General features: G+C 38.2%; 1 protein-coding gene across 2 annotated transcripts in view; it reads right to left on the reverse strand.

The window, feature by feature from the left end:
• Positions 1 to 27996, reverse strand: part of Frmd3 (FERM domain containing 3) — a 194495-nt gene that overhangs the window by 132511 nt on the left and 33988 nt on the right. The window lies entirely within an intron of this gene.

Consider the following 27996-nt stretch of genomic DNA (forward strand, 5'->3'; position numbering starts at 1 on the left):
AAACATTTCACAATCAATACTGTGTGGGAATCCACAATTTACAATTAATGGTGCCCCTGAGTTCTTCTCTAAATGGTTTTTGTTATTCACCCATTTAGTTTTCTGAGAAAACGGAGCCACAAAGTAATCCAATGACTTGTCTAATATTATGCAACTTGTATGAATCAAGGTAGGATCTCAGTCAAGGAAAGTGGATGTGGAATGTGGATTTCTGCACAACTGCAGTGTCATTCTGGAATATTCTGAGAACACGGAGAGACTTGACGTGCAATGAAAGGTATAAGTATATCCTGACTCCCCCAGAAACGTTGTGAAATTCAGTTTCTTCAGTTTGAGAACCATGATAAATCAAAAGAGAAGAGCATACTTTAATGACATTGCTGACAATGGATTGGAGAGATGGCTTGGTGATAAAGATTGTTGCTCTTATAAAAAACCTAGAGTTGGTTCCTAGCACCTACACAGTAGCTCACTACTACCTGTAACTCCAGTTCCAGGCAATCCATTGCCCTCTTCTTGTATCCTTTGGCAGCATGCACACAGACAGACAGATAAAACACACATCATCATACATATACAATAAATAAATCTTCTTGTTTTAGTTGCTGATAGATAGATGGACTACTTCAGAGTGTGTTTTGACCTATAAATAGAAATTTTGAAATTTGAGAGATTAAGGATCATTGTCCCAAGATATTAAAAACAGTTTTAGGTAGAATGTAGTGACACATGCTGTCTTAGTTACTGTTCTATTGCTATGCAGGGACACAATGATCAAGGCAACTCACAGTAGAAAGTATGCTTGCAGAGGGTGAGTACATGACTACCATGGATGAGAGAGCAAGGCAGCAAGCAAGCATGGGAGTAGTAACTAAGAGTTTACATCTAATCCGAGAGAGAGAGAGAGAGAGAGAGAGAGAGAGAGAGAGAGAGAGAGAGAGAGAGAGAGAGAGAGAGATTTGGCATGGCATCATGGTGGTTTTTTGAAACCTCGAAACCCACCCCCAGTGACACACCTCTTCCAAAAAGGCCACACCTCCTAATCCTTCCCCAACTAGTTCCACCAACTAGCAACCAAACATTCAAATATATTAGTCTGTGAATTCCTTCTCATTCAAGCCTCCACACATCTTTTGTCACAGCACTTTGTAGTCTGAAGCAAGATGATCCTTGTTAGTTCAAGGCCATCCTGGCCTACATATTGAGTTCCAGGTCAGCCAGGCTGATGCACTGAGATGTCAAAAGGGGGAATGGCACAGATTCTTCACACTACTCTCCAGGATCTAGCTGGGTGAATCCTCTGTTTCTCTTGCCCAAATACCCTATCCACTCCATCCCCCAGAGTCAGTCCATCTAATACATCCAGCGCCCAGCTCTTTTTTTTTTTTTAAACCATCCCTGCCTGTGCAACAACCAACTTTTAGGCTTTGGCAAGGAGCTATCCTCTGAACCTGCCTGCTGTGATTCATAGGCTCCTTCCACACCATTTCCAATCTCTCCACTCAACCTCATCCTGCACATCCTTCTGCAGGACTTAGCTCAGTGAATCCTTCTGATTCTGCCTTCCTAACCCACTCCCAAGCTCCCCCATAGATAGCTAATGTCATACATACTGTGCTCCAGACTAGCAAGGCTACCCTTGATTAGACTGCAAGCAAACTTTAGGCTTCTGCCAGGACCCACCCCAGCTGCTCCTGACCAACACCAGTATCAACTCCCTTCTACCACCACAACCACCTTGCCATACAGCCAGACGCTGCTCTAGGATCTAGTCAGGTGAGTAATTGTGTTTCTTCCCACCACACAGTTTCCTCCAAACCCCACATCTATCCCCACACTCCAAGTTTGAACTGGAATACCCATTCTACATACTAGCCCAATTATCTGTGTCCTTCTTACTTCATCCAAGCAATTAGACCCAATCTAATGTGCACGTCTTCCTTCAGGCTCCGACCTGCTTTCTCCACGTCAGACACAGACCTAATAAAGAAGTCCACAGGCCCAGATACCACTGGAAAAACACAAATAACACTACTCCCTCCCCATGCACAAAAATCCAACAACCTAACAAACGAAAAGCCTCCAGTCCTCCAGAATTTTCCTTTCTTTCTTTCTTTCTTTCTTTCTTTCTTTCTTTCTTTCTTTCTTTCTTTCTTTCTTTCTTCCTTCCTTCCTTCCTTCCTTCCTTCCTTCCTTCCTTCCTTCCTTCTTTCTTTCTTTCTTTCTTTCTTTCTTTCTTTCTTTCTTTCTTTCTTTCTTTCTTTCCTTCTATAGCTCTGGCTGTCCTATAACTTGCTCTGTAGGAAAGGCTGGCCTTGAAATCAGAGATCTGTCTGCCTCTGTCTCCCAAGTGCTGGGATTAAAGGTGTGTGCCATCACTGCCCATCTTTTCTGTAGGGATTTTTGACAGTAAGAATTTTTTACATGAGCCACAGGACACATAAGTTAAAAGAACAATCATAAACTTCGACAAAGATTTATTGGAGTTTAAAGAAGACAAAAAGAAACAGCTCATTGAAATAAAGGAAAAAGAGTTTAAAGAGAACCCGTATCTGGATGATGTACAAGAGAAAGCAAACATAAGGGTGATGGAAATGAAAGGTCTGGTCTGGGGTGGTATTGATGACTCCAGTTGCCAGTGAGGGTTCTGTGGATGCCCGGAACTAGCCAGTTACTTGGGATCACGTTGACGCCCCAGGGCCATGCTACCGGCAGGACATGCTGTTCTGACGGACCTGTGCTGCCACTGGGCCGCCGTGGTGTTGTCCCTGCCTGAGCTGCTGCCGAGGGCCACCTCTGGGTCTAACCTTCCTGCTGTAGCTGAGGTCTGTGGGGGATGTCCACAGCCTGTGGTAGCATGGAGGTCTTTGGAATCATGCTGTGCTCAAATGGCTCCACCTTTCACTGACCCTGGGATGGCTGATCCTGCTCCTTGGTGATTACTGCAGTAGGTGAGCTGGCCCTAACTCTCCAGGCATGGGAAAGGGAGAGCTGACCCTATCCTCCCAGTCTGTCTTGTGGTGGCAGTGGGTGAGGGAAAAATGTCCTCCTCCCCTCCCATATTATCACCTGCCTCAGTTGAGAGAACTGGCTCTTAGGGTCACAAGTGTGGGAGAGCCTGCTGCAGCACTTGAGAAAGTAGCCTCTGCTTTGGGGTCTGGCAAACACACTAGAGCTGACCTTGTCAGGGATGTAGGTGAGCCAGCAATGAGGATATAAAAGCAACAGAGAAGACCAGTCCTCCCTGTCGTCTGCTATCTGTTGGCACTGGTGAGAGAAAGTTGCCTTGCCCTCCCTCCTCCTCCCCTGGCTACCTGCGGCATGCAAGAGACCTGGCCCCAGGGCCAGGAGAGTGAGAGTACTAGACTACTAGTCCTGCTTTAAAACAGCGACAGCACACAGAAGGGTCCTATGCTACACCTGGACAGCACATTAGAGCTGACCCTGTAGCTGGGGTACAGATAAGTCAGCCCTGAGGGGTGAGAGCAGGAGAGCTGACCCTGCCTCAGCCCCCCACCCCCCCAACAGCAATAGGGAAAGAGGACCTTTCATCTTGTCTGAGAAAAACAGTAGAACTGGCCCTGCTTCTTGCTGTAGGCTACATTGTGTGAGTGAGGTAAGGCAGCGATGGAGAGCTCATTCAGGTAGTGATGATGAGGGAGCTGACCAAGGCAGATACCACTCAGGCCCAGAACCAGGGCTATGAGTTTGTCCACCCCAAAAGCTACCGAATCTATGAACTGTGAGCATGTGAAGGGGAGGAACCTACAGATCTAAAACAGCAGGATCTCCATGACACAGGACAACAACAGGATATCCAAAAAGAGCCCCAGTGAGTTTCCATTTTCCATGGTGAGGCCTCGAGCCAGAGCAATGACCCTTCTCCATAAACACAAGTTAAGTTAAATAGACTAAAGGGTAAACTGTGTGTCTCAACAGGCCACACTACAGCTTCCACTACAAGATTCTTCTTCTTCCTCTCTTTCTCCTTCTCCTTCTTCTTTTTCTTGGTTTGGTTTTGCTTTTTTAAAATTTGGTTTTGTTTTGGGGGAGATGTGAGGGACAGGAAGTAAGGTGGGGTAGGAATGGATGATCCACAAAGAATCAAGAAAAGAAAGTAATATATAAGCCTTTTAGTAATAGTGATGCTGTATCCAAAGCAAATAATACTTTTTACCAATAAGGACGATTTACTGTGAATTTCTTGTTTAATTAAAAATACTAAATGAAATATGTATATTAAAAATTTTAAAAATATTCTAAAAGAATTTATAGCCAACAAAAAACTTAAGAAAATGCAGAGAGAAATAATTTAGGTTGAAGAGAAGATGAGTATTGCCAAGAAACTGTAAAGAAATATAAATCCATAATGACCAAAACTCAAATTACCATGGAGAATATAAACAACAATACAATAACCACAATTAACACACATATTTTAACAGCATTAAATATCAACAGTTTCAGTTCTCCAATAAAAAGTTATAAATTGGCTAAATGGATCAACAAATTTCTTCTCTGTATTGCCTTTATGAAAGTATCTTAGCTTTAAAAATAAGTATTCTCTTATAGGTAAAAGAATCTGGTTCTAATCAACAGGAACCAGAAATCAAGAAGCAATCACGATCCTAATAATTGAGAAAATAGACTTCAAACTAAAATTAATCAGAATATATAAAGAAAGCCATGTTATTCTAACAAAGAAAACACCTAATGAAGGTGACATTACTTTCCCAAATATATATGCACCAAATCCTAGTGCACCCAGTTTTATAAAACATGCACTACAGGATTTAAAGACACAGATTAACATTAACTATTAATAGTAGGTGATTTCACTACCCAACTTTCTCCAAAAGACAGGTCATCTAGACCAAGTTAAACTTAGACACCTTAGAATTAAATGATACCTTACACCAAATGGACTTAAAATAAAGCTTCCAAACCTTCCATTTAAAGACATGGAAGCTACTCTAAAATAGACTACACAATGGGTCATGAAATAAAGGTTTACATATTAAAAAAGATCCAAATAACTCCACATTCTAACTGATTATAAGTTAATACAGCTTAAAGTTGACAGCAAATAAGTATTTAGTAAACACACAGCTTCATGAGAGGAAATACCTCAGTGCTGAATGATGAAGGCTTCAAAGACAAAATCAAGAATGAAATAAAATTTTTCCTGGAACTAAATGAAAATGAAGATACAACACAACAAAATCCCCCAGAACACAGTAAAAACAGTCCTAAGAAGGATGTTTTTATCACTGACTGTCTATATTACAAGACAAATCAGAAAGAGCACAAATAAGTAACTTAATGATGTATTTCAAGATTTTGGAAAGGCAAAAGCAAAAAATTTGAATCAAATTGACTACTTAAATAATAAAAATTGAGTAGAAATTAATGAAATAGGGACAGAAAAAAGGAAGAAATAATGAATATAAGAGCTATTTCTCTGAGATCAACAGATCCTTCGATGAAGTAGCTAAAAGAAAAACAATTAACAGGATCAGAACCAAAGAGGCTAACATACAACAGACAAAAAAGAAGTTCAGAATATTATAATGGGATACTTTATAAACCTGTACTCTATTAAGCTATAAAATAATAAAAAAGAGAGCCGGGTGGTGGTGGCGCACGCCTTTAATCCCAGCACTCAGGAGGCAGAGGCAGGCGGATCTCTGTGAGTTCGAGGCCAGCCTGGTCTACAAGAGCTAGTTCCAGGACAGGAACTAAAAGCTACGGAGAAACCCTGTCTCGAAAATCCAAAAAAAGGAAAAAGAAAAAAAAATAATAAAAAACATGAAAAAATTCCTAATTCAGTCAAACCACTATATTTAAACCAAAAAGTTTATAATTATAACTACTGAGGATATTAAAACAGCAATTCAAAATCCTTCCAGTTAAAAGACAAGGCTAGGGCCACATAGTTTCACTGAAGAATCCTACCTGACTTTCAAAGAAGATCTACAGCCAATCCTATGGGGAAGGAAAGAAAGAAAGAAGGGGAGGGGGGCATTCCCCAAAATTTTTGAAGCCAGTATCACTTTAATACAAAAACCAGATAAAGATACAACTCATATGAAACTATAGACCAATATCTCTGATGAACACAGATTATTCAATAAGTGTTTCCAAACCATATTTTATTCATGTCTATAAAGACATGAATAAAAAATGATTTACTGTAACCAGTTGGCTTTATTACTGAAATTCAGGAATGGGTTGCCATAAATATATCAATAAACTACATAAACGGATCTAAAGAATGCAGGGGAAACCCTTTGAGAGAATCCAATATGTTTTTATGGCAAAAATCCTTGAGAAAGGACTAGAGTTAACATACCTCAATGCAATAAGTAAATATAAAATCAATAGCCAAAATCAACATAAATGGAGGGAAACAAAGCAATCACACTGAAATCAGGAAGTGATTTAATGATATTTTGAATGGTATAAGCTTGATCCAGAAATATAAATATTGCAGGTTCTTTTCACCTGAGATTTTGATCTCCAAATCTTCACATGGGAATACATATGCTGGGGAAACTACAGTAACCAGGAAAGTAAAAATAGACCACTGTTGGGAGAGAAGATAGAGGAGCAATAAAAGGGAGTAGCAGCTTACAAGTGGCCTGATGAGGGAAATGGGGAAAACTCGGTGGAAGGGCTCTAACTGTGAAAAGGGTGATAGATATATACAGAAGAGGGTGAGAGGAGGGTTGCAAAAACACTAAGAATTTCTGAAACATCATAATAAGCTATAATATCAATTACTACCTAAAATACATATAATACACATAACTTAGTTTTTACATGTTCTTAAATAGTTTAAATAAAGTTTTCCTATCTGAGCTTTCAATGCTCTCCAAGAACAAGAGACCATCTAACAAACACCCTATCACTAGGCTTCAGAAGTCCTTATCAATACAGGCTACTGCTATAGTCACCAGAATTGGAAGTTAAGTTCCTACTGCTGAAGACATCATATACTTCTGAAGACACTGATAGTGGACCTGATCTGAATGTCTCTTCCCTGAGGACTACATTTCATGGTACTAAAAGGTGCAAGATTTCAAATAAGGGAAGTTAACAACCTACCCTACCTCATAGCAAAGAGCAGTATGGCACAATAACCCTAAGAGAGCTGTAGTGGCATGCATACATTGACAATAACTGACAGCTCTCTGATTGGACCCAGGGCTACCTCAACAAGAAGAACTATGCCTGGTACTAAAATTCTCACAAATACCAAGGGCTAGTGAAGCCATTGATTTTGGAGAATATACAATTGTCACTATACTAAACTGCCATCTGCCATAACTGCTAACTACATTCTGAATAGTTGTCCTTATACCCATAGAAAAATATAGTGTACACTCCTCATCATGGAAACTTTTTTTTTTGCTGTAGAAAGAGACTATTACATAAAACTGCAACTAATCTAAATTCAGAGTTACAGAGCCCATTCTGAACTGACTTATCTATACACAACTCCTGTACACAAGTGTCAGAGATCACTGTGGAAGATGTGGTAGAAATACAGTAAGAGCCAAAGGAACAGGGTGTTTGTTGTTTTAGGATCTACACCTATGAAGTCTCACCAACATTACAGCATAAATATGTCCTGAACGAAGATATCACCAATAGATAATAACATGAATGTCTTAAAGACCAGGAGGCCTCAAGTCTACAGAAAAACATCAGGCAACTAAGGAATTCTGAAAACAGGAGAAGTAGTCTTCTCCAGAGAAAAGCACATCAATTTTATTCAATACCAAATGGTCAGTTCTAAAAACAAATACATACAAAGGCCATTTTATAAACTGAGTGATAGTTGCATTTATGTATTTAGGAATACAGATAGACAGAGACATAAATATGTAGATAGATACAAGGAAGATGATGATAGATGAGTAGATCATAGGTATATAATAGGTAGATCAATGATAGATGATGGATGACAGATAGATAGATAGATAGATAGATAGATAGATAGATAGATAGATAGATAACAATAGTTAAGGAAAAGGGGCCATGAATTCGAAGGGCTGTTCAGGAAGACTTGGAGGGAGAAAGGGCAAACGGAATATTATGCAATTGTATTGTAAACTCAAAAGCTTAAAAAATAGTCTCAAAGAAGGAGACTATTTTGCTTTATGCTCTACATAATGGATAATGGCATTTAACAAAGCACTATTACTAGCTGCTGAGCAAGTTGTGATTAATAAGACAACCCTTGGCCTGTGTATACTAAAAATATCATTGGGTATGTAAGACTGTGCTGTGGTCTGAAGCCTTTATTGTTTTCCTGAAACCAAATCCCAGTTACTTCTATGAGCTGTGAGGCTTTATTTCTTCCTACACAGTTGAAGATAAATTATCAATATAAATTTCATCATAAGATTTGGTAATTGTTTTTTAAATCTGCTCACTGAAATGACAACTTGTGCCTCAGGATAGCAGAATTCAATGTCCAAAATATTCTATAACTGAACATAATAGAAGCTCATCATTCAAGATTGATTGTAAGCTCTCTGTAAGCAACTCTAGAATAAGCAACAACATCTTATCATACGTGAGATGAATTTTAAAAAGCTATGTGGGTCAAGGATTCTTCATAAGGAATCAAAAAGTCCTGCTTTTGCATAATGTACTTGGATGCCTTTTTTTCTCCTAAGGGAAGAGTCTGGTTTGTTGATCTCTCCAATTTCTAAATTTCTGTTTATAGGTCATGTTCTATCCCTAAAGTGTGTTATGAACTTTTCAGCATTTAAAAAAAAAAACCTCTTAGACTATTTTTAGTGAATGACCAGATTACCAGTATATAGCCCTTAGCAACACTTCCTTAAGGTTATTCAAGATCCTTGAGATAAAATAAGTACTGCAAACACTGCAATGACTAGAATGTGTAAATGTGAAGATTGTAGGGATAATTAAGTTGTATAAAAGCAGATTAGGACAACTGGAATGGAGTTCCCTAAAGGATTTGATATTAGTATATATTGTACCAAACTAATATAAATATAAGTAAGTATTCACTGTTAAAATATTTTAGGCAATATTTTTTTCCGGAGGTTTTCCATAGACTATGTTGTAATATGAACTGTTTGTTAGAGTCTTTAATTAGATTAGTGCAGAAATTCATTTTCAATGTGTTTTTTATTGGGATTACTTCAGAACAGATGGGCAAAACAAACATAGAACCCATTCCAAAGAACGTTTACTCTGATCAAAAGTGGCACTATATATGGTTCCATTCAGGACTTCTTTAATTTAGAGGTCTCAAAATGTGAGTGGATTAGGTGCCTTCTCCACATTCTCTACCTTTTTGGTGAGACAACTGTCTATGTGTAAAGATTCTTAACCTTCTGCACAGACCACACCTTGTCTGAGGGTCTTCTCCTGTGAATTGGAACCAAGCACCCTGCCTTTGTGTATGGCAGGATACTTGGCATAATTTGGTGTACCTTAAAAGACAAATTTAAGTGAACCACCATTTCAGCTGTCTTTGTACAAAATCACAGTGTTTTTGAGCAGAGAAGGCAGGGAGTTTTTGTTAATGAAAAGCCTCATTCTGTTGCCCTTGCATCAGACTGCCTAACTGGATTCCTTTCAGTGGTGCAAGGATGGGAAACAGCAGGTCAGTGGACATCCATGTAAGTACAGTTGCTCTGTGGCCTACAATGTGGGATGGGGCATCTTACCTGTCTTAGAACTGCTGCCAGAGAATTAGCTCTCTTTTCTAGCAGATTCTAATATGGCAACAATACACCAGCTGGATTCCTTTGGAAGTAATTTTGAGAGGAGAAATACCTTTAGTGTCTCTGAATTTCTATTACCTAGTCTTATAGGTAAGTAATTTCCTATTTCATGGGAGTATTAAAGATGATTGTTAGGCATGGTGGGCACACCTGTAATTCCAGTGGTTGAGAGGCAGAGGTTTAGGCAGAACTGCAAGATCTAGGTTAGTCTGGGCTACATAGTGAAACATAAGAACTACATCGCTTCTGGCTAGACAACATTATATACAAAGACCGATTCAAAAAGTGAATAATAACAATGATAATATATAGAAGGAGCTGCGGGCTGTGTTCCTGTCACCTGGCTCCCGGCCGCCTGGCTAGCTTATGCCCTGAAATAACAAGACACAAACTGTGTTCTTTTAAACACTGCCTGGCACATTAGTTTCAGCCTCTTCTTGGCTAACTCTCACATCTTGACTAACCCATTTCTAATAATCTGTGTAGCACCACAAGGCAGTAGCTTACCAGGAAGATTCTAGCCTACGTCCATCTTGGGCTGGAGCTTCATCGCATCTGCCCCAGAGAGGAGAGGCATGGCGTCTGCCTCACTTCCTCCCAGCATTCTGTTCTGTTTACTCCACCCACCTATGTTCTAACCTATCAGGCCAAGCAGTTTCTTTATTAATTAACCAATGAAATCAACAGATTGATATATGACACTCCCACATCAATAACAGTAACAAACAAATTTAAAGATTGACAACAAGGAGATGTTCAGTAAATGAAAACTACAATCAAGTGTGGTGGCAAATGCCTGTAATCCTAGGACTCAGAAGGCTGAATCATGTAGATTATAAATTCAAAGCCAGCCTGGGCTAAACAATGAGATTCTGTATTGAAACAAAAGAAATAAACAACTGTATTATAATATAATAGGAAGGCATTTTACTTATGATGCCATGGTCCTTGTCTGAAGGCTGTCACATGGACTAGAGTAAGCAGGATTTTCCTATTAAACGCAGATTGAAAATAGAACTTGTTATTCTCTCATGAGATGGGTTTTACTTATTTATGCCTCAAAGAACCTGATTTTTGTAAACACAAACTAGGTTACTTTTAAAAATTTTTCTTATCATCTTACCACTTCAAAGAAGGGATCAAAAAACAGAACAAACCACTGCATTCAAACCTTATTTCTACTACTTCCCAGCTGAGTGACCTTCAGCAAGTCATGAAATCTTGAGGCTGAGTTTTACCTCAGTAAATGGGTAGCGATTATAATAATTTCCAGGTCTACACTTAGCAGGTTATTTTAAGGCTCATTCGTATATTTGTTAAACACCTGTCATGTACTGGCTAGCAATTAGAAAAAAACAGTGAAGAAGTTGAAAGGGATTTGAAATTGTGAACCATCTTAGAAATGGCAAAGTACGGTGATAAGTCATCAATACTAACATTAAGGATAAACTTAAATATAATTTATTATTTCCAGTGTCCTGGGTTATTTTTAATTAAAAAATGTTGCTTGGAGTAGTAGTTGCTTCCTAGAATCGGTTCTTATGAGGGAGGGGAAGTAACACGGAAATGGTTCAATTCTTTCCACAACAGCCAGTTGCCAATAATATATTTAATTACCCGGATCAATGGTAAAGCCAAAACAATAATATAGTTGAGATTTTAAAAATTGCAAAGAAATAAGTGGCCTAAATCAGCAGTGACGTTTTTCCCATGAAAAAAAATCATAAAAACCTTAACCTTTAATTCTGAAAGCTCAAATCTAGGAGATTTTCCACTCTTTTTAATATTGGTTAAGTCTAAAAAGGGACATCACTCAAACAGTATGATTCTAAACCAAAGCTGAGTTTGGAATAGTACCTTCTGAAAAGAAGGTAAAAACACAACAATAGCAAATATTGCTTATTTAATTAAATACTTAGAGTATACTATGAGCTGCTTTCACAGATTATGTCTTTAATCTCCTGACAAACTACTGATTTAGTGAATATTCTTCCCAGGGTAGCTATTAGAATTTGTACAGGTATAAGAAGGGACACTTGGTTACAAAACAAACTATAATATCTATCAAAAATTGGACTTGTGTTTTCAGAAAATACTAAGTACATTATATATAGTGAAGTCATTGGATGACTGTCCAGTAGCCTAATACTCCCATGTCTTTCCTAATATCACGCCAAACTGTGCAATTGTGTGCATGAGTATACATACACAAACCCACATCAAAGTTTAAAGGAACTAGGACCCACCCTATCTCTAAGGACCAGATTGATCTAAAGATAATCCATTTTATCCTGTATGGCTGGTTCTACATACAACATAGCATGAGAAGCAATTTATTAGGGGATTTAGAATAATTTCTGTTTATTTTTCTGAAAGAATTTCAAGAAATAAGCAAGGTAATAAGCAAGGGCATGTAATCAAAGACAGTTTGAAATCAATTTGGCTAGAACCTAACATCCAGAGAAATGAAGGCTTTGTCTTCAAATTATTAGATTAATATATTGAATGTAAAGAGATGTCCGTGATGTCCACTTATGTACAAATTTGCTTTCCTGTTTGCTGTACTCAAATTTTTCACTTAGGGCAAACAATGACTCAATGACTCAGGCCAAATACAAATTATTAGTAGCCAATAATATGGGTATAACCCATAGGTCAAGGTGACCACTGGACCAGCTGAATTTTTCAACTCTTCTACTGTTCTATTTTGTCAACAAAGCACCTCAACAGTTTGGAGTTGGAAACACTCTTATAACCCGGCTGCTGGATGATCTTGAAAAGACTGGCGTTCAGCATTAGTTGCTCCTTCCCTGCAGATTGAATGTTATAATGTGCTACATTCACACAGATCTTTTTGTCTTTCATGTCCCTAATTTCTTTTGTCCTAACAAGTATTCTCATTTATAATCCTAGACTGTAGGAATGATTTTTTTCTGAGAAATACTGTTTAAACCTTACCTGTATAATTCAAACTCTCACCTTCCCTACAATAGGTAAAATTTATGACTATGTACTCATTCTGTTTTCATTCTTTGCATTCAACTTGTTCAGAATTATTTGATCATTAAGGATAGCTATGAAATTAGTCTTACTAGGATTTGAATTTCTGATGTAATTAACTCTTATAAGTTAAGCTAGACTCTTGGGTTTGAGTTTATACCCATGCTCCCTATTTTTCCTTTGTGGCACATTCATGCTCCTGACTCAGAAAAACTTACGTATTAAGATGGCTAGATGCAAGACCATTCACCAAAAGCAGTGCAGTGTTAAAAGCAACACCTCACAAAAGTATTGAGAACAAAATATGGGTATAGATGAATGACATGTGATTGTGGCTTTGTGTGCTTTTCTAGGTCAACATGGTCAGAAAAGCAATTTCTTCCTTTGTGAGGCTCTTAGAAATATAAAATAAAAAGGTCATCATTGCTTTTTCTTACTGTATTTGCTATATTATCTTCAATAAACAAGGAGGGAGCTTTTGTTCAAGTGATCAGAACATTTCAGAACAACATGCAAGCTGGCCATAGTGTCTCTCTGGTCAAGTGCCAGTGAACTCAGAGGATAGGCACCAGGGCATGGGCAGTCCACTATGGGAGGCCTGTAGCAATTGTGTATTCTTAATACATCAATAGTAGAGCTGTGACAGGAAGAAAAAGGCTTTGTTCCCAGAAAGTAGTGGATGAAGAAAAAGGGTGCTGGGTAATTTCGTGGAACATTTTGTGTGATGAAAGTAACTGGAAGAAAGGATGGAAAAGGGGCTGGAGAGATGGCTCAGTGGTTAAGAGCATTGCCTGCTCTTCCAAAGGTCCTGAGTTCAATTCCCAGCAACCACATGGTGGCTCACAACCATCTGTAATGAGGTCTGATGCCCTCTTCTGGCCTGCAGACATACGCACAGACAGAATATTGTATAAATAACAAATAAATAAATATTTAAAAAAAAAGAAAGAAAGGAAGGAAAAAAAAAGCAAAACTAACGATAAACCCAAAACAAAACTAAACAACAACCACAACACAACTTGAATAGCAAATAATAATAATAATAATAATAACAAAACTCTGCAAGTTAGGCAATAAATTTAGTCACATTCAGAATTTCCTTGCCTTCTTTAGTGGCTTGTGTTCTTTCAGACACTGTTTAACATAAACTGATTTTCACATGATGGAATCTTTGTCATTGTCTTTAAGTTCAAGATACCACCTTTCAGAAGAGCAGCATTTAACTTAGGGTAGTAGCACTGGAGGTGGAGGGAGGGTTGCCATCAGAACTGTGTCTTGGCTTGTAAGAGATGATGTCCTCTCCCTTTCTGAGTCCTGGAATGCCTGTCAATGCTTGTTATCTACAGACTTCCCTCTCACCTATGAAATCTGGGAAGAACCTTGTGCTGCCCCCTTCTTATTTGTAGGAAGCATGCATGTGTGTATAAACTGCAGTGCAATAATTCTTACATAGGTATACTTCAAAATGTGGTCGTGGTTTTGGTTTTGGTGATCTTTGACTGGTTTCTTTTTCATATTCCCACTTTGAATTGGGAGCAAGGATTGGGAAGCCCTTCATAAAAAGTGGTCATTTCTTTTTCTTTCTTTCTTTCTTTCTTTCTTTCTTTCTTTCTTTCTTTCTTTCTTTCTTTCTTTCTTTCTTTCTTTCTTTCTTTTTTGAGACAGGGTTTCTCTGTGGTTTCGGAGCCTGTCCTGGAACTAGCTCTTGTAGACCAGGCTGGTCTCGAACTCACAGAGATCCGCCTGCCTCTGCCTCTCGAGTGCTGGGATTAAAGGCGTGTGCCACCACCGCCCGGCAAAAGTGGTCATTTCTGCAAGGTATAGGCAAGGTATAGAGCAGGAGGCAGGGAAAGAGTGGACTGATGGCAGAGGAGGAGTGAACTATTTTGTGTGTTTTAGAAAGCCTAAAGAGGCAATCAGTTAGCAACACTATGAGTTTGCTTTCTTATGCATAGCCCAGACTGCTCTGAATTAGCCTTAACGTTACCTTTTTAGCATGTTTACATAGTGAAGTAGGTATGGAGAAAGCATGTGACAGACTTCTGGAAAAGAAAACAAATTGCCAGTATTCACTGAAACATAATTTGGTATTGGACTTCATCTGTATGGAGTAACAACATTTTCATTCAAACCAAAAAAATATGAACCCAAAAAACAGGTCTTTTCAATTCCAACAAATATGCCAAGCTAAAAATCTCTGCTGACTCTGGTCCTGTCTTTATCCAAGGACTCTATGTGGAGTAAGGATGATGTACACTTTAAAAACCATTTTTTTAAAAATATCTATCTATCTATCATCTATCTATCTATCTATCTATCTATCTATCTATCTATCTATCTATCTATCTATCTATCTATTATGTATATAATATTCTGCATGTGTGTGTGTCTGCAGGCCAGAAGAGGGCACCAAACCTCATTACAGATGGTTGTGAGCCACCATGTGGTTGCTGGAAATTGAACTCATGACCTTTGGAAGAGCAGGCAATGCCCTTAACCACTGAGCCATCTCTCCAGCCCTAAAAACCATTTTTATTTATCCCCAAGCCCCAATCTCCAAATCCCTCTATGAACCTATAAAGAGGCTAGCTTTCAGATATGAGTGAACAACACCAACTCTAAAGAGAGAGCAAGCACAACCTACAGATATCACAGTTCTGGTCGGGGATGGTCCTTTGCCAGCATCAATCCCTGCTTATTGTTGTGTGTCTGGGGCACTTGGAAGCCCTACAAAAGGTGAGTAATTTTCCAGGTCAGTGTTTGGCAGAGGTAGGAAGTAATGGAACTTTAAGATCAGAGGTATTCTCACTTTACTAAATCTCTTGTTTCTCCTAATTCTTAGATGAAAACTAAGTAATGCTTCTAGTAATAAGATAACTTAAAGTCTTGTTTTCAAGTCCCAAGAATGTCATTAGAGGCCATGTTGATGTCTGTGTTCGGTCCAGAAGCCACCTTGATGTCCATGGTCCTTCCACACTGCGCCAGAGGCCATGCTGATATTCATGGTCCATGTTGCTACTGGAAGCCATGTTAAAGTCCGTGATGTATGCTGTTGCCGTTAGTATGGCAAGGCAGCTTTTTTTGGCAATGGAATTGATGACTACAGACTCATAACTGAGAATGAGAGACACTGAAGACTTCTGTGACAACCCTTCTCCCAAAAAGAAAGAGTTCAGACAGGAAGCTATTGAAAAGAGTCCTTATAGCCGGGCGGTGGTGGCGCACGCCTTTAATCCCAGCACTCGGGAGGCAGAGGCAGGCGGATCTCTGTGAGTTCGAGACCAGCCTGGTCTACAGAGCTAGTTCCAGGACAGGCTCCAAAGCCACAGAGAAACCCTGTCTCGAAAAAACCAAAAAAAAAAAAAAAAAAAAAAAAAAAAAAAAAAAAAAGAAAAGAGTCCTTAAAACTGTTTTAAGGATACTGAACTGTAACTCTTCACAGTTGATACTTCTTTTGGGGGCCTCCCTTTTCATTAAGGGGCTGGCCACTGGGAGTTTGGCCAGGTTCCATTGAATATATGGGCAACAAAAATTGTAGTGGATTGTTTTATTATTATTTTTTAATTATTTTTTATGGAGTGGGTGAGGGCAGGCCATGAGGGCTGGAGGTGGACCTGAAAGGCATGGGAGAATGCGGAGTGAGTGTGACTGGGATGTATTGCAAAAAAAAAAAATCCCAAATAATTAATATAAATATCATGTTGGGCAGAAAAAGAATCTTGAGATTTATTTTTACAGTGGTTTGAAAGAATATTGTGTGCATGTTACCTCCACAGAGCAAAATATGCCCTTCATGATAAAAATGAACTATATCATGCTGATAACTCAATGATTACTGCTTTGTATTGAAACTCAAAAATATGAATAAACTCACAGATATCTAGAAACAGACTGTCATCTCTCATTGGTATCACTCTCAACTTTATCTTTGTCACTTACAAGTCTTTATTCTCTGTGTCTATATGTCTATATATTGTATGTGTGTAAATATGATATGAAACAAATGTGAAACACACATTTTTGCAAGATGATTCTTTATATCTATATTTTATACATGTTGAATATCTACCTACGAATTTCTTCTTAAGAGTGAGCCCCAGTGAACACTGAAGGGCTCTCTAACAGATTCAAGCGTTGCAAACATGGTGCTATCAGTTCTTGCTGTTTCCCTTCCTAAACCATTAGATTACATCCGTAAAGCTACCACCAAGGTCTATTCCTTTATTTGGTCATGTTCTTATGTCTGACTAAACCCCAAAGTCTAGCTATCAAAACACCAAGTCTAGCTTTCTAAATTCATTATCTGGATACCCTGGCTAACATGTTCAATCAGGACTTATCAATTTATCCTAGCACATGCTTCCTCTTTTCTTCTTCTTCAATAAATCACTCCTGCAGAGACCCCACCACTATGTCTTCTAGGGCAAACAAATCTGCTTTGTGTTGAGAATTTGATGCCTAGTGTTTCCTGTGCCAACTCTGAGGTCTCTTCAAAAATCCTCATGAAAGAGAATTTTTAATTTACAATCAAAATACTGTGGGGTATATATCAACTGAAGATTTATTAGTTCAGACCTATAAGAACACAGAAATTTCACAGACTCAGAGAAACTTAAAAAAAGAAAGAAATATATAAATATGCCACATATTGCAAACACTCAGCCATCATGAACTTCAACATAATACTGAAAATGAACATTGAATTGAAGCAGCTATATTTATAAAACAGAAGCGTCACATATTTAATTTTTTGATGAGTGGCTTTTTGGAAATCATCTGATTCAAACAAGGGGTGCACAAAGCCAACCACCGAACTGAATCCTTCCTACATTTGATTCACTGACACAAACTCAGTTAATATTAGGCAAAAGAACCCAAAATGCTTTCTGTGATCATGCAGTCTGGACAGGATTTGCTCTGGAGCCTTGTTGAAACAGAGACAAGCATGATCTTCAAGAATAAAAAGCTGGCAGAATGGATATGATATTTTCCTTTTTCCAGGAACCTCCCATCTGTCGCAGAGTAAAAAAGGCAGAGGAGGATTAATGAACATAAAAGGTTTGCAATAGCTGATAACAGTGACTAAATTGCTACCAGGCATTCTGTATATTTTTAGTTTCCTACAAACAAAACAACCCTGGCTTGGGATCCTGTGTTGTCAGAACAGATACGAGTATAATCAAGATGTTTTTCCTTGTCCATGACTAAGCTCTGGAAATGAGGAGGAGGAATAATTGGGGAGCCCAGCCTTGTAGGCTTTAAATACTTATAACAAAGCATTCTCGTGGCAGGCAAACTGGACTCCTCTGTGTGTGTAAGGATGTGTGCATATGGGTACTTTTGTATATGAAGGAAACCACATCAGTGCATGCCTAAGAGGGAAGAGAGTCCAGGAGAGACAGATGACAAAAGTCTTGACATGAAATTCTGTCAAATTTTAGAAAACTAAATTTCAGACTCTTTCAGCTTAAGTTCAGGGAATTCCACAGAATCCTAGTTACAAAATCCTAGTTACAAAAGTTTGTATTAGACTCTAAATTAATTTTTTCCTCTATGAAAACATCATCTTGTCCTCTTAAAGTTCAGATTTTTCCTTCTTTCGTTCTTTTCTTCCTTCCTTTCTCTTTCTTTCTTTCTTTCTTTCTTTCTTTCTCTTTTGCTTCACTGCTAAATAGCAGAGATGAGTGAAGCATCTGGCACATGCACTCTTTGATACAAAGTAGTATACAAACAGGGAGAGCAGAACAGGACAAATAAATTCAAAACAGCCACTATGAATATAGCCAAGGACCTCAAGGAAGATATTAATAAACGCCTGAGCACAGACTGAAAATACAGTTGAATAAAATAAAGAAAAATTCAAGACATTAGAGTAGAATTTCACAAAGAAACAGAGTCACTAGAGAAAACCTAAATGGAAATAAACCCAAAATGAACAACTCAGAATGCCAAACTAAAAGGTCAGAGATAAGCCTCAAGAACAAATTAAAAGACATGAAAAATAGAATTTCTGGTTTTGAAGACTAGTTAGAAAAAAATGAAAAAATATGATACCTATACTAGGCAGAGAACATTCGGGAAATGTGAGACACTATAAAAATACCAAACAAATAATTGGCATAGCAAAAGGATAAGAAACACAAAACAAAGGAAAAGAACCTACTTTAAAAATCATAGAGAAAAACCCCCAAATCTAAAAAAGAAAAAAAAAAAAAACAAAAAACAGACTGGTGCCCTTCAAGGTACAAGAAGCATAGTAGACAGGATATAAAAGAGGATAGTATGAAGCATAGTAATCAAATAAAAAATAGACTTCCCTTTTGACAAACTTGGTATTCAAAGCTTTCAACTTAACAACAGCTTCCTTAGTCGATTTCACCACTACATTTTTTGTTTGTGCTTTGCCACATTCTTGATAAACTTTGTTGCTTTTACCAACAATCCAGGGATCACACCTGGCATCTATACCAAGATCTATACCAAAATCTACTGGGAAAAATCATGGCTCTTGTCCTTCCTAAGGACAATGGTTGGAATTATTTCTGGGGTTGTGGTAGAGAGTATGGATGTGGGGAATGAGAGGCATTACTGTTAATCAATCGAAGGAAGCCAGTTGACAGAAAGATTGAAAACCCAGGTCATCCATGGCTATGTGTTTAAAATAAAGAAATAAATTTAAGGAAAGAGACAGAGAGCGGCAGGAGGGAAGAATATAAAATATAGCATGCGTGATGTGGGAGTCTCCTCTGTATGCTGTAAATATCATTGGTTAATAAAGAAACTGCTTTGGGCCTATAACAGAGCTATAGGGGAACAGAGCTAGGCAGGAAAAATTAAATGGAATGCTGGGAGAAAGGAGTCAGAGAGAAGCCATGGGGCCTCTGTCGGAGCCAGACATGTTGAAACTTTGCTGGTAGGCCACAACTTCGTGGTGATGGACAGATTAATGGAGATGGGTTAAATTAAAGATGTAAGAGTTAGCCAGAAATATGCTTAAGTTATTGGCCAAACAGTATTGCAGATAATATGGTTTCTTTCTTTTTTTTTTTTTTTTTTTGTTTTTTTGAGACAGGGTTTCTCTGTAGCTTTGGTGCCCGTCCCGGAACTAGCTCTTGTAGACCAGGCTGGCCTCGAACTCACAGAGATCCGCCTGCTTCTGCTTACCGAGTGCTGGGATTAAAGGCATGCGCCACCACCGCCCAGCCGATAATATGGTTTCTATGTGATAATTTTCGGGTCTAAGCTGCAGGGTGGCCAGAATCAAATGGTCTCCTCCTAATAACACATGTGTGAAAAACACCCCAGGAATTATACATCATGTATATATGATGATATATATGACTTATATAATACCTGGGCCATATTTACTTGCCTGAGGCTTTAGAGCCTCCTACATGCCCCAGCTCATCAGCCCACTTCCACTCTTTGAAGTGCTTGTTTTTTTCCTTGATAATCTCAGTTTCCATCACTATCTATATTACTCTACTTTCTATTACTATGACAAAATATTGACTGAAACAACTTTGGGAGGAAAGGGTTTATTTGGCTTATATATTTGGAGTCACAATCCACCAACAGAACTGAATATAGGAATTCAAGGTAGCAATCCAGATGCAGGAATTAAAGCAGAAGTCAAAGAGGAACACTCTTTATTGACTTTCTAATCATGGGTTGTTCGTCCTGCTTTTTTATATAACCCAGGACCAACTGTCCAAGGGTGGCACTGCCCAAAGTAAGCTGGGCCCACTCAAATCAATCATTAATAAAGAAAATTACCAACAGGTTTGCCTATTGAGAAAAGTGATAAAGGCATTTTCTCGATTGAAGATACATTTCCATCATGACCCCACCTGTGTCAAGGAGACATAAAAGCTAGTCAGTTCACTATCTATGTGTCCTTAGTCAAAGTGTTTATTCTAACATGCTAGACTTTAAAAACCAGGTCTGGGTTCAGATTCATGAGATGTCTGCAGAATAAAGGTATCAGTTAATGTTATTATGAACTGATTTTGAACTTACTATATATAAACATATGTTTACATACATTGATACAGATCATTCTCTATACACATGCATGTACACATAGTTATGTACATATATGAATGTGGTAGCTTATATGAGAATGCCCCCACATAGGTTCATGTATGTGTGTGCTTGATCCCCAGTTTATGAACTGTTTGAAAGAGATTATGAGGTGTTTCCTTGCTGGAGTAAATGCGCCTTTTTAAAGATGTAATGTTAGCAGTGGGCTTTGAGTATTTTCAAACTGGCACAACCAGTCCCAGTCTTGATCTCTGACTGTTGCCCACAGAACAGGATGTAAACCTCTCAGCTACTGATCTAGTACCTTTCCTATCTGTTTCCCACACTGATTATGATGGACTAACCCTTTGGAATGGTAAGCCAGCTTTATATGCTTCCTTTTATAAACATTGGTCATAATGTGTCTTCATAGCAATAGAACAGTAACTAAGACAATGTATGCATATATGTGTGTGTTTATTGTATATAGTATACTATATAGTAATATGTAATACAGAGTCTATACTGATAGGAATTTATCTATAATTTAACTTCTTTAAAAAGATGACTGAGCTCAGTCCGGTGCTCCAGTGTGGGCCTCTGTCTCTATCTCCATCCATCGCTAGATGAAAGTTCTATGGTGATATGCAAGATATTCATCAGTATGGCTATAGGATAGGGTCATTTCAAATTCCCTATCCTCAGCTGCCCAAAGAAATAACTGGGGACATTGCCCTGGCACCTGGTAGCCACTCCAGGTTAAAGTCTCTTGCCAACCCTTAGGTGGCTTCCTTAACTAAGATATGTGCTTCCCTGCTCACCTATCCAACCTTCCTTTATCTCCAATCATCCCATTTCCCCAAGTTCCCCCCATCCTCTCCTTCACACTTTTCTCTCCCCATCTCCCCTTACCCCCATCCCACCCCACCCCCAAGATTCCAATTTTTTGCCACGCAATCTTGTCTACTTCCCATAGCCAGGAGGATAACTATATGTTTTTCCTTGGGCTCACCCTCTTATTTAGCTTCTTTAGGATCACAGATTATAGACTCAGTGGCCCCTATCCACGGCTAGAAACCAATTACGAGTAACGAGGAGCAGAAGGAGGGAGAACATGAGCAAGGAAGGCAGGACCACCCACTGAGACAGTGGGTCTGATCTATTGGGAGCTCACCAAGGCCAGCTGGACTGTGACTGAAAAAGCATGGGATAATACCGGACTCTCTGAACATGGCGGACAATGAGAGCTGATGAGAGGCCAAGGACAATGGCACGGGGTTTTGATCCTACTTCATGTTCTGGCTTTGTGGGAGCCTAGACAGTTTGGATGTTCACCTTCCTAGACCTGGATGGAGTGGGGAGGACCTTGGACTTTCCACAGGGCAGGGAACCCTGACTGCTCTTGGGACTGGAGAGGGAGGAGAAGAGGAGTAGGGGGAGGGGGAGAGGGGCGGGAGGAGGGGAAGGGAAATGGGAGGCTGGGAGGAGGCGGAAAATTTTTTTTCAATAAAAAAAAAAAGCAAAATATCATTTGCTACCTATAATACTGGCAGCCATTTAACTTTAAAATTCACCATTTCAAAGTAATAATGAGATTCAGATAAACTGGAAACTCATGTTCTGCTTATAGGAAGGCAAATGAATGTAAACCTTTAGAATACTGTCTGAGACAACCTAGAAGAGTTGAAGCAGTGTTTAATGAGTATATCCCTGCCCCATAGGCAATCAAAGAAAGGCTAGCACAAAGGATATATAACTTTTATCACATATATAATAAAAGTATATAATAGTGCATTTTATAATAAAATAAAACCAAAATAATTTAAGCATTCATAAAGAGAATGAAAATCATTCTTCTATGCACATGTACTTTTACACACATGCTCAGTGACCTTAGGCATATGAGACATATATTATACCCAAGTTGGCCCAATGCCTTTTATATATAAAACATTTAGTCCTCAGTTCATTTAATGAGTAATTTAAAAAATATTTCCATCCATTTCTTGAATGCAAAATTCAAGAAGTCATTGTTTTTTACTGCTGAGTAGTACTCTAATATGTATATATTCCATACTTTCTTCATCCATTCTTCCATTGAAGGGCATCTAGGTTGTTTCCAGGTTCTGGCTATTACAAACAATGCTGCTATGAACATAGTTGAGCATATACTTTTGTTGTATGTTAGGGCATCTCTTGGGTATATTCCCAATAGTGGTATTGCTGGGTCGAGAGGTAGGTTGAACCCGACTTTCCTGAGAAACCACCACACTGCTTTCCAAAATGGAAATTGAAAGCACTATCCTGAGTGAGTTAAGCCAGATCCAAAAAGAGGAACAGGGGATGTACTCACTCATATTTGGTTTCTAGCCATAAATAAAGGACATTGAGACTATAATTCGTGATTCTAGAGAAGCTAAATAAGAAGGTGAACCCAAAGAAAAACATATAAGCATCCTCCTGAATATTAACCTTCATCAGGCGATGAAAGAAGACAGAGACAGAGACCAACATTGGAGCACTGGACTGAAGTCTCACGATCCAAAGGAGGAGCAAGAAGGAGAGAGAGCATGAGCAAGGAACTCAGGACCGCGAGGAGTGCACCCACACACTGAGGCAATGGGGATGTTCTATCGGGAACTCACCAAGGCCAGCTGGCCGGGGTCTGAAAAAGCATGGGACAAAACCGGTCTCGCTGAACATAACGGACAATGAGGACTACTGAGAACTGAAGAACAATGGCAATGGGTTCTTGATCCTATTGCACGTAATGGCTTTGTGGGAGCCTAGCTAGTTTGGATGCTCACCTTAATAGACCTGGATGGAGGTGGGTGGTCCTTGGACCTCCCACAGGGCAGGGAAACCTGCTTGCTCTTTGGGCTGAGGAGGGGGGAAGACTTGATTGGGGGAGGGGGAGAATGGGAGGTGTTGGCGGGGAAGAGGCAGAAATCTTTAATAATTAAATAAATTAATTAATAAAAAAATAAAAGAAAAATAAAAAAAGAAAAAATATTTCCATCATTTTACTAAATACGGGTCATGATATTTTCCTATTTAGTTCATTTATAATTCCATGTACATATAATGAATTCTGATTACTTTTGCCTCTCACCCATTTTAACATTTTTCACTCCTATCACATCCTACCACTCCCTTTCCCAGATTCATGTTTTGTTACTCACTGAATTTAGTCTACTAAACTCCTCCTAGGTCTACCCCTATTGTCCTACCCACCCAACCTTATGTCTTCTTTTTTTGCGGTTAATCTATTTGTATTGATTTATAATTGATGAGAATTAACAAGCATGAGTCATGAAAAATATTGCATTAAAAAGAAAACACACAGGACTGGTGGCATAGCTCAGCAGACAAAGGTAGATGCTGCCAAGAATGATGACTTAAATTAAATTCCTGAGACCCATATGGTTGATAGAACTGTTCCTTACAAGTTGTCCTCTTGCATTCACATGTGTGCCATGGTATAGATACATACAATAAGCAAGCACATAAGTAAATATGTAATATTTTTAAAAAGAAAACATACAAGTAATGCTTCTAAGTCATGTTTAGTTCCCCCTCTAGAAACTGGCTAGTTTACCTACTGTGAACAATGAGTTGAAACTGGAGATTTGGTCTAATCTTCTGCTCTATAAACTACTTCTGCATCTTGCCAAACAGTGAGTTACCCCCGCACCAATGAATCTCTATGGGAAGAACACTAAAGAGCTGCCAGATGGCATTGGTCCACCAGGCTAACCAGTGGCCCAGGAAGAATGTGATTATGTGTCTTTTATGTCATTCTCTGCCCACAGTCTGCCTGCCCATACTCCTCCGGAGTCCTCTCACATTCTATGATTTTCTATGTGAACTACAGTGAAGCCCACTGCCATACCATGGAAAGTACTGCCCACGATTCTAAGTCCTCTGGAATTTTCAAAGGTCAGGAAGAGAAATATTCAAAACAAAGGTCAGAGAACACCCACTCAAAGCCTAATGAAATAATTGCTTGCAAGTTCAATATAATAAGAATAAAAAGTTTAATATGAGAGAAATATTTTTAGTTATAAAATGTTTATTTTTTTGAATATTGCAGAAAGATAAAACAAACAGTGAATGCTACATGAAAAAACACATTAATAAAGGCTTTGATAGAAGTAACCATTAGCCATGTCATCAAAGTCTGTGTGCTCAGCAATAATGATGGCTATGCAAGGTTAGAAGAGAAAGACAGAGATGTCCAAACAGATATTCAACTGTGTTTTGGGGAGACAAATGGTATACAAACTTGAACATTTCTACCTCTTTTCAAACCTAAACATAACCCCTTATAAAAATACCTTAAAAACTACAGTTTTTGGACAAATATTTTAAAAAAAGAGGAGGGGTTCTTAGCAGCTTTGAGAGCCACCAAAGTTCTACTATGCTTGCTAATTATGAAGAAATATAATTGTGACTATTCCTTGAGAAGCCTATGTCCTTGCTTGGCTTATTTGTTTCCATAACGTCTTTCTATTCCAAACATCTAAGTTTAAAAACGTGTCTCAAGAAATCTCTAACTATGCTTGATAGAGGCTTTTTTCTCTTTTTTTTTCCTGGAAGACACAAATCATGATTTTTCTCAAATAGAAGATTCTGAGGGAAAAGGGAACTCTTAAGACTTCTGTCAGCAAGATATGGAGCTCTGCTTCTGTCCTATCTCGGATGACAATATAAAATAAGATAACTATAATCAATGGTTCTCTCACAATGTCTTAGCCTTAAAACCCAGAGATTATTATACTTTTTAGTGGAGAACAAGGAGTAGGTGTGGGAGAAGATAAGCTATAAAGTATGGCCAGCAGTCTACTGCTTCTCCTTTGAACAGATCAATATTTTTCAATTGAGGTGCTAACACTTGAATTTCTTAGCTAATATTGCTTATTCAGAACTTTTTAATTCTGCAACTGCCCAAGGAAATAACAGAGAATCAGTAATGCACACAGGGACTTCCATGTTATTTCTCTATAATCTTCTAAATGAAAATCCACCCTGGAAATCTTCAGGTCCAATCTGTTTGGGAATGTCAAAAACTGAGGAACTCAAATAGTCTTTGTACAAAACAAGTCTGTGCCTCTTTAAAGTCAATTATAAAGCCACTGCAAACCAAACAGTCAATGAAAAAGGTCAAGGGGCCGAGGACAAAAGCTTCCTACTGACAATAGCTTTTCTATAGAGTCATAGAGGCAACAGGGTCCTTCCTAAAACCATAAACCTGTGAACACTATTGTTAGCAAGACTATCCTTTAAACATCTATGCTGTAGGTGGACTTCTTTTCATCTAGATACCTCAATAAGAAGTCAAAATGACTTCACTGAAAGCATCTGTTTTGGCTTATTTTACTATATTTTTATTGGGTACATAAATTAAGAATAATGTAAAAATAATATAATATCTATTTAAGTGATTCTCAATCTTTTAAGATGTCCTGGAAGGCTTTCAAAGGAACTTTCATTGCTTCATCCTTCAGTAAATCTTAAGTGTAAATTCATGAGTCTGCTTTTGAGCATCCCTTTGCCCCATTGATTTTAATGAAATATCCAGACTATAAGACACAGAAAGTGAATGGGTTACTTGCATGGGTGTGTGTTTTTTGTGTATTTTTTTTATTATGGTTTTGTTTGTTATTCCCATATTTGTTTTCCAAATAGAGAATAAAAGGTCATGGAATCTGATTGGTGGGGATCATTTGGAAAGACTTAGGGAAGGGAAATATTACAGAATACATTGTATAAAATTTTTTCAATAAAAATAAATATCAAACAAGAAATCAGAAGACTGCTACAATGTTGCCTACAAGGATAGTTTTTATAAATAATCACATCATGTATTATCAAGAAAAATTATCCAAACTTTAAAAATTAGGCCATCAGATGATTGAATGTCAACCCAATATCACATAAATTATCCTCCAACACATCCACACAAGGGCTGGCTCACTCTTTAAAAATGTAAAATTGGTTAGATTTCATGTTTACTATGCTTCAAGATAAAAACAATGAAATTAGATGCTTACTTGTAGAAGATTCATGAGCTAAAAATAATTTCTCTTTCAAAGTTTACCATTTTAACACCTTATTGCTGAGCTCTGTCAAAGCTATGCCTTGATACGTCTTGTGTTAGCATCATTCTCTTTCATTTAATGTATATGCTTACTATATTTCTTAGAAATGGCTTTGCCAGCTTTCTAGTTCTCTCATTAGTAGGCTAAACAAATCTTTGGTGGATTCAAATTACATATGTGAGGAGAAGCTGTTTCGTACTGGCTAAATGAGGAGATCCTGTGGCTATGGCCAGTGGTGATGAACTTATAACAAACATATGAACAAAGTGGAGACTTAACTCATACTATTTTCATTTATTGAAAATTTAACAGTGAAATTTTCTTTGCCATTTGACCCAGTCATCTCTCTGCCCTGTAAGTGAATTCCAATTCTAGTCTATCATCGAATACTGAATTCAAAAATTATTACCAAAATACTTTGAGCCAAGGTTCCACTTAGCTCATATAGTTTTCCTAAGACCAACACCACCGACGTTTGCCTGTATATCGGTTTCTCTTATGGAGTCTACCACCCTTTGACTAAACTGCAACCCAAGCATGCAACCCAGATGCACAGAACAGAGACTTCTAGACAAGCAGAAAACAGTTGAAAGAAAGAACAGATAGGTCATACTCTCATCTTATTAGGTTCCATAGCACATTGCTATTGGTTGCTACAAGAAATTAGGTTTATATCAGGCTTTTTCCATTTAAATGAGTGTGTATGTCACTGAACAAAGCTAGATAAGAAAAGCAAAGTGTATCTTCAAGAACACAAAAGGCAGTGTGAGAGAAAAACAGATAAGGAGGTCATGCAAGGGCACAGGAGAATGCTTCATTTTTCAGCGTCAGCCTCTACTCTCAGCTTCACCTCCCACACACTGTCTGTTCTGATACTATAAGCAAACTCATGGAGAGGCTGGAAGTGCCAGGAAAAGTCTAAAAATTCTATCTAAATTAGTAGTAACCATACTAAAAAGAGACCTGAGTCAAGAAAACAACCTGACAGAATTTTCCAAAAAAAAAAAAAAAAAAAAAAAAGAAAAGCAAATGTATTTTCCAAAGTAAGCTAAAGTATAGGATAGATAAACATACCTAGTATTGCTCCAAATGGGTTAAACTGA

This window comes from Chionomys nivalis, chromosome 11, assembly GCF_950005125.1.
Source record: "Chionomys nivalis chromosome 11, mChiNiv1.1, whole genome shotgun sequence".
Lineage (NCBI taxonomy): Eukaryota > Metazoa > Chordata > Mammalia > Rodentia > Cricetidae > Chionomys > Chionomys nivalis.